At 31.7% G+C, this 7393-nt stretch overlaps 1 pseudogene across 1 annotated transcript; it reads left to right on the top strand.

The window, feature by feature from the left end:
- Positions 1 to 2985: 2985 nt before the first annotated feature.
- On the top strand, positions 2986 to 7114 carry LOC145103023 (peroxisomal fatty acid beta-oxidation multifunctional protein AIM1-like; annotated as a pseudogene). The gene is made up of 17 exons (XR_013706335.1): positions 2986 to 3449; positions 3801 to 3854; positions 3976 to 4011; positions 4103 to 4178; positions 4256 to 4326; positions 4416 to 4515; positions 4613 to 4702; positions 4786 to 4904; positions 5168 to 5222; positions 5303 to 5339; positions 5580 to 5638; positions 5781 to 5910; positions 6076 to 6197; positions 6265 to 6381; positions 6448 to 6597; positions 6699 to 6835; positions 6919 to 7114. The product of XR_013706335.1 is annotated as a peroxisomal fatty acid beta-oxidation multifunctional protein AIM1-like (transcript).
- The last annotated feature ends 279 nt before the right edge of the window (positions 7115 to 7393 follow it).

The following is a 7393-nucleotide window of genomic DNA, read 5'->3' as shown; positions in this document are numbered from 1 at the left end:
TTTAGGTGCAAAATGCAAAATGCAACGACCAAACTTGAGGAAAATTTTCTAAGGTCTTTTTTTTTCGGTTAATTAACTTTGGTTTATTTATATATGGGTAATTATTTTTTTTAACAAATCTATGTGGGTAACAAATTTTTTGGAAGTGTTCCCATATGACCGTTATGACCGGCTATAGTAGGTTACATCCGGTTATAATGGTCATATGTGAACACTTTCAAAAAATTCGTTACATAGATATGTAAAAATAAAAATAGTTACAAGCCGAAAAGATAATAGTAAATTACACGAATTGTCCATGTGGTTTGGAGTAATTTGCACGTTTTGTTCATAATTTATTTTTTTAACTCGGCTGATCACTATTGTTTATTTTGGTGTGTGTTTGGTCTCTGTCTTATATACAAAAACTATTATGCCCTTATTAATTAATTAATTTTTTTATTTATGTATTTGTTTTTTATATATTTAAAAAAATTAATAGACCACATATATTTGTATCTCTTCACTATAAGGCTAAGCGGAGTGGGGATGCTAAGCCCACTCGCTACGCTCGCTAGCAAGCCATGAACACCGCCCCCTAGCGCCCGCTAGGGGGGTCATTATCCGATCCTCGTTACCATTTTGGCAAGAAGTGATAGAGAGAGGGTGAGGGTGGAAGCTAATTGGTGGAGACGGGTGAATGTCTGGTTCTTTGTGCTTCTTTTTTCTTTTCTTAAACTGATAAAATATATGAGTTTTTCTTTTGATCATGTTCTTCGAACAATCAAAAGAAAGAAACTACATCCAACCTTGAACACCCAAACCCTAAATTAGAGGGGATGATGAAGAATTTTTCGTTGTCTGAATAAACCGAGCGAAGTTTGAGACTTACCGTGTCTTGGCAGGGTAATTTCTGGAGGGTTGTGATGGAATTTCCACCATTGAAGCAGTCGGGATGTTTGCAGCCATGGCAGTTTATTCCTATTTGCTCTGATTATTAACCAATCTGAGCCTCGTTACTTTATTTCTCACATTTTCACATCGATTTTGCACGATAATTCATCTTTTAAATTTGGGATTTTGATATTTTGCTTTAAGTAAGCTTTGTCACTATTTATGTGGTTAAACTTTTTTTTATTTTGTTTCTTTTGAGTGCAAAATCTATCAAAGGGTGTGAGATGGTCATTTGCCTTAAATTTCCAAGATGGATTTCATATTTTCCTAACAAAATAAAAAATTAATCAAAAAAATAAAATTTGTTTAATATTTGTGCATAAAAAATGTTTGTATATTAAAATAAAGTAATTTAATTAAATTAAGAAAAAGAAAATATAAAAAATAGAGTGCTAAGAGTATTACCACTCCTTACCAAATGCTAAGATTAAGTGTTAAATGTCCGAAAATGAGGTGGCACTCAAAAATATGACGTAACAAGGTGTCACTCCCTTTAGCCTAAACCTGAAACCACATTTGAGAAATTTAATTTTGGTCCCACCAATCACCATCCCATCTCTCATCCTCCTCAACTTTTATATCTTTTCCATCTTTAGTGACATCGACGTCTTCATCATCTATTATTTTTTCGATCCTTCAACTCTGGCAAACCAACGTCACAACCCACTGTCTCTTCATCGAATTTTCCACCACCACAACCCAATGCATCACAATTCTTATAGGAAAAGACAACTAATACCGGAAAGAAAAATTAGAGAATCATATCAACTGAAAACCATAACTATAAATGCAAATCAAAACTTGAAACTCTATTAACAACATTCTAAGCTTTAACTCATCAAAAGTTGTGTTTTTTTATATTATTGGTCTCTAATTTTGATACTTTTATTCTCTAGTAAATTTAGATTTTTGTATTTAATATCTTAAATAATAAAATTCTATAAAACGATGATGTGTTTTTTCCATGTCAAATATAGAGATTATTTTTGTTAACAAAGTAGTGCATTTTAAAAAGATATTTACCATAATGGTGTGGTTTTAAACATATTTAACATTTATGTTAAATTTTATATCAAATCAAAATTAGAAGGTAAAATAAAAAAGAAAAGAAATTGATTTATCATGGTAATTAACTTCTCGGTTTGTTCATATCTGGGTAACTATATTTTTTGTACACATCCAGGTAACGAACTTTTTAAAAGTGTTCACATATGACCATTATAACAGGATGTAACATTTTACAGTCGTTCATATTGGTCATATGTGAACACTTCCAAAAAGTCTGTTACCTAGATGTGTATAAATAAAAGTAGTTACCCGAATGTAAACTAACCGAAAAGTTAATTATTTTGATAAGTCTATTGCCCTTTTAGCTATGTTACGGTGAATTATAGATTGTATATTTTTTGGGGGGTTACCCCTAGTTTCTGAGTTTTAACAAAAAAAATATCAAAAAAGAAAAGAAAAAAAAGTAAGAAGAGAAAAAGAAAGAAATAAAGAAAAGGAAAGGAAAAAAATTTATGTGCATTGTAGAGAAATAAAAGGAAAATTAAAGTTTTTGTTCTTTTTCATTGGAAGGAAAGTTATGAGGGAAAGTGATCCTAAATGGTAAATTTTTTATGTCAATTTTTTTTACTTTCTTCTCACTTTCATTTATTTCCTTTTTTCTCTTGTTAAGTTGAACTCCGGAATAGGGTGTTAATGTCCAACCGATCTTTTATACTAATCTATACTAATAAATAAAGATCTATTTGTCACATGTCAATCTTTCATGCAATTGGACACTTGTCATTTTTTGGGATTTTTTTGAATTATTTAATAAACTTGTCATTTTTTTGTTTTTCCTTTTTATTCAAATGTCACCTATTATATGTCATATTAATTAATTTTATTAATATATTAATTAATGTGTATTAATGTCACTACTAGAAACTTGAGTTTCAGCTATGGATTTAGAGAGGGATAAAATTTTAGCAAATTTTAGGCTTATAGAGAGGGAATTACAAGAGAACTACTATGGTTTAAAAAATTATTTTATTTATTCAACATTTAGCATATTAGAGAGTCTTTAGCGAAAGATCAGCTACGGATATCACAAGCATTTATCGACACACCCCCATCCCTCACAAATCTGTCAAAATTGAAGGCATTAAGCGAGGGTTTAGCGACAGATGGAAGAATTGTCCATTTTTTTCCAGATGGAACGTGTTTAGCGAGAGAACACCGATGGAAATTATATTTGGGGGACGCATATTTTGTTTTAGTATCACCGATCTCTCGCTAGAATTGGCGCAACCCAATTCTAGTTTCACGAAATTGCTTAAGTTTCCTTCCCTCCCAAATCAGCTTTATCACTATAGAGTAAGTTCCCTTCGTTATGTTAACCTAATCTCACCCTCTCCGTTCAAACAGAGATGACGACACCACTCACCATTGCTGCTTTCGATTCCGGCAACCGCCACACCCCAGCATAAAATCTATAAAATCTAAAAGTAGTTCGTTACCTTCTGACTCAGGTAAATCTCTTGATTTTCTTTGCTTTAGTCATATATTAGGTTAGGTTTAGACGTTTAGTTTAGCTGCATAATATTTTACATTAGAGTTTAATTTCTCACTTTTTTTTCTTTTTCAATCATCATTTGTCTTATATCTCAGCAATAAATACGTGAATCACCTTGAATTGATTTCATCATGTAATTATGAACTCTATTTGTGATTCCTGAATTTCGTACTAACTTGACATGTTCATTCATCCGTTGAATGTTTGTCTCACATTCAATAGGTTCGGTAGCTTTCACCGGTGTTTCTGATTTTCCCTCCACTTATTTCTAAATTGTCTATTCTAATTTTTTCTCCTCATCATCAAGCTTTAAAGGTACATCTTCATTAGACAGAGACACGTAATGATCTTGAGCTTGGAGGTACAATGACTGTAATTTAATGTTTCTTTCTACTTCCAATTTACACTCCCCCAACTGTTTGACATAATGCCTAAGTGAAAGTCATGTTAAGGTCTTTCTAACTTCGTATATGAAAATCCAGGCTGCAGATGTGAGTTTTTTCAGAGTTCTCTCTCAGGTGAGTATATGCTATTTCATCATTTTGTCACTTTCAAATGTTGAATTATATTTTGTTTGTGAAGATTTTAAGTTGATTAATCACTTAACAGGTAAAACCAGAGGCAGGAAGACTGATGAGTGGTACTATCATGTTTTTTTATTACATCCACATCAAGTATCCTGGTTGTATGTCTACATCTTTTCATCACCCTCAAAATAATTTTGTTTTCAAGAAAATTAATTTTGTTTGTATTACATTTCAGCCAAGATTTGGTGAATCAGTAAGCCTAGTCAATAGAACCATACTAGGAATCCTTCTTATTGTCATAATTAGGTATGAAAATTTCAAAATCTCAATTCCTCAATTTCTTGTAAACTAAAGTCAACTTAACTTTGACTCATTTGCTCATTTCTTATTTTCAGTTCAATATGCACAGCATTGCAAACATGGTTTTTTTCTTCTGCAACTGAAAGAATTGTTGTTGCCTTAAGAAAAAATCTGTTCACCCATCTTGTTAATCAGGTAAAAATCATAAATGTCTTTGATGCCCCTTTTTTCAAGACTCAAGATTCACTCACCCTTCTGCAAGAAATAGCTTTCTTTGATGTTACAAGAACAGGGGAACTTCTTAGTAGGCTTTCTGAGGATAATCATTAAAAATGTTGCAACTTCAAATCCAACATGTTTACCACATCATGGAAGCTAACATGTAAGACCAGCATTAAAGTAAAAAAAAGTAAATTTAAATTCTTTTTTAACATAAAAACTTACTCATCTTTTTCTTGTTATTAGTACTGGTTTTGGTTGTTTTTCCTCTCATTTCAATTGTTGTATCCCAAGTTGGAAGCTGTCTTCATGAAGTTTCCCACAAAACTAAATCTATTGCAGACGTTGCGTCCTTAATTGATGAGGTGCGTATTGACCATTTTACCCCTATTTGTTATAATACCAATGCAATTGTTATCACATCCAACATTCTTTTGTATCCAAAGTATCTATTACTAAGAAAACATCCCAAAAAGCTAAATTTCCCATGTGTAGTAGCCACATTTTCAAACCATTGCAATTCCACTATCAAATCTGAATTTCCCAAGTTAAATGGGTAGAAATTCTTCTAACAATTTAAGACCTTGCATACTTAATCTAACACACCAAGTTCTTTTCCTTTAAACAGTGAATGCTCAAGTTTCCTGCCTTTAATCAACAAAGAATCGATTGGGCTCACGATTGTAAGTGTATTTGCTTCCCAAAATTTTCCCAATATTTTAAAAAGTTTTTGCTGATCTTTATGAGTTTTGGACATTTACAGCCTCTTTTTTCCTGGTGAAAGTGGTGTAGATCAGCTGGTACGCTCTGCTCTGTTATGTTATATATATATATATATATATATATATATATATATATATATATATCTTTTGTTGATCATATAAGAATAGACACTGTTTTTGTATATCTTTTGGCTCTATTTCCAAAAAAAAAAAAAAAAACAGAAAAGAATGGTAAGATGTTTGCATCTTACCTTAGTTTCCACTTAGACTATTGATTTTTTGTTTTGTTTTTTAATGTTTTACTAATGGATTTTGTAGCAAGCAACACTAAACAGTATACTCAAGAGTACATTACACCAAAAACAGCTAAAGTTCAGGTATTTTAAATTCTTTTGTAGGAAAAAAGGCTTTTGAAGTGGTTCATTCCATTCCTTGATTATGATTTTAATTGAATGGAATGAGCCATTCCATTCCTTCTTTCATGTTTCTGTTTTTTCATGTTTTTTTTTGTTATAATAGGAGGCTTATGAAAGTGCTATGGTGGCTAAGTTTGGTGATGATACTAGTTGCCACCCCCTCTTGGATAATGAAACATGGATTCGGATCTGTGTCTGATCCAGCGAGCTTTTTGGAAGGAACATCCCAAGAGGTTCGTTTAATTTTGTACTTTATAAAAATTTAGAATCGACAGATTGATTAAGAATTTTGGACTTCCAATGGGGCAATTCCAGTAAGTTTCTATTTCTTAATCATAAATTAAAATAGTTTAGAAAAGGGCAAAACAGTAATTTTCCAAACCGGTGATCGTTTCTAGGCTTGAAGACTTGATAGGATATGATTTAGCAGTTGTTGTGTCAAAAGAATTTGCCACTGCTTTTCCTGATCGCACTTTCATCTCTCCTGTAGTTGACCTTCTTATTAAAAATGAGCGAAATGGTAATTTACTAATTTTCATTTACGTGTTGTCTTTCAATCATGTGTTTAAATGACATGGCTTTTTCAGGTAAAAACAATGGAAAGGGTATATGTTGAAAAAGGTAGCAAACCAAAACCTGATAATATGGTATTACCAGTTATAGAAGAGTCAAGAAAGGTAGTCAATCTTATGCCACAAGGAAAGGTAACCCATTTGTAACCTTGGGACATACTAAGGGAAATTTTGTCATTTTGTGTTTTATCTGTGTAGACTATAGCCATGACTGATGAAGAAATATTAGAGATGGTGTTGTTTCCTGTGGTAAAGGAAGCATGTCATGTTTTAGAGGAAAAAATTGTTGTTAAAGCATCCGATCTTGACATTGCATTTGTTCTTTGGGATGAGTTTTCCTTCATATCGGTATGTTTATAATTGAAAAATAGCAATATAGTTTGCAAGAATAAACAATTTTAGATAAAAAAAAATGTATTTTGCATTTACATTTTCACAATGTGTTGTAGTGGTGGCATTGTTTTTTGGGCAGATGTTGTTGGGAGTAAACACATATACAAGTCTGGAAGAATGGTCTGAAAAATATGGCAACTTTTATAAACCATCAAGATTCTTGGAAGAAAGAGCCATAAATGGTGTCCCATTGGTGAGTTTACTTTTTTTATCCTCAATCTTTTTTACTTAATGACCTTAATGGGACATAAGCCATATATTGGTGATCTTTTGCAGAGTGCACCTATAAATACGGGTTCTAGAGCACGTATGTAAGCAAGAGTATACAACTATATGTTCATGGGTTGAGTTATATGAAGCTAAGTATGATATGAAACATGATACTTTGGTAACTTTGATAGTTTTTGTATTATAATGTTTGGTTGTATCATTATTTGATGTTTTTTAGTATAATAATTTGATGATTGTAATATTTTTTTTCTTTAGAATCATAATAAAAAAAATGATATTACAATTTTGCGACGGATAAGTGACAAAAAAATAATAATAATGCATGAATTTTGTGAGGGATTAGCTATGGAAAAAAATCATGTCTAAACTTTGCGACGGATCGGCGACGGCAAAAGAACAAAATTAATTTATGAATTTTGCAAAGGATTAGCTATGGAAAAGAACCATGTCTCGAGTTTGCAACAGATCAGCGACAATTTTTTTTTCTAGTATATGAACTTTGCAAGGGATTAGCTACGGA

This window comes from Lactuca serriola, chromosome 4 (assembly GCF_051521515.1).
Source record: "Lactuca serriola cultivar US96UC23 chromosome 4, Lser_US96UC23_V15, whole genome shotgun sequence".
NCBI classification, from domain to species: domain Eukaryota; kingdom Viridiplantae; phylum Streptophyta; class Magnoliopsida; order Asterales; family Asteraceae; genus Lactuca; species Lactuca serriola.
The sequence above is the reverse complement of the archived record's forward strand: the minus strand, read 5'-3'. Positions and strand labels throughout refer to the sequence as shown.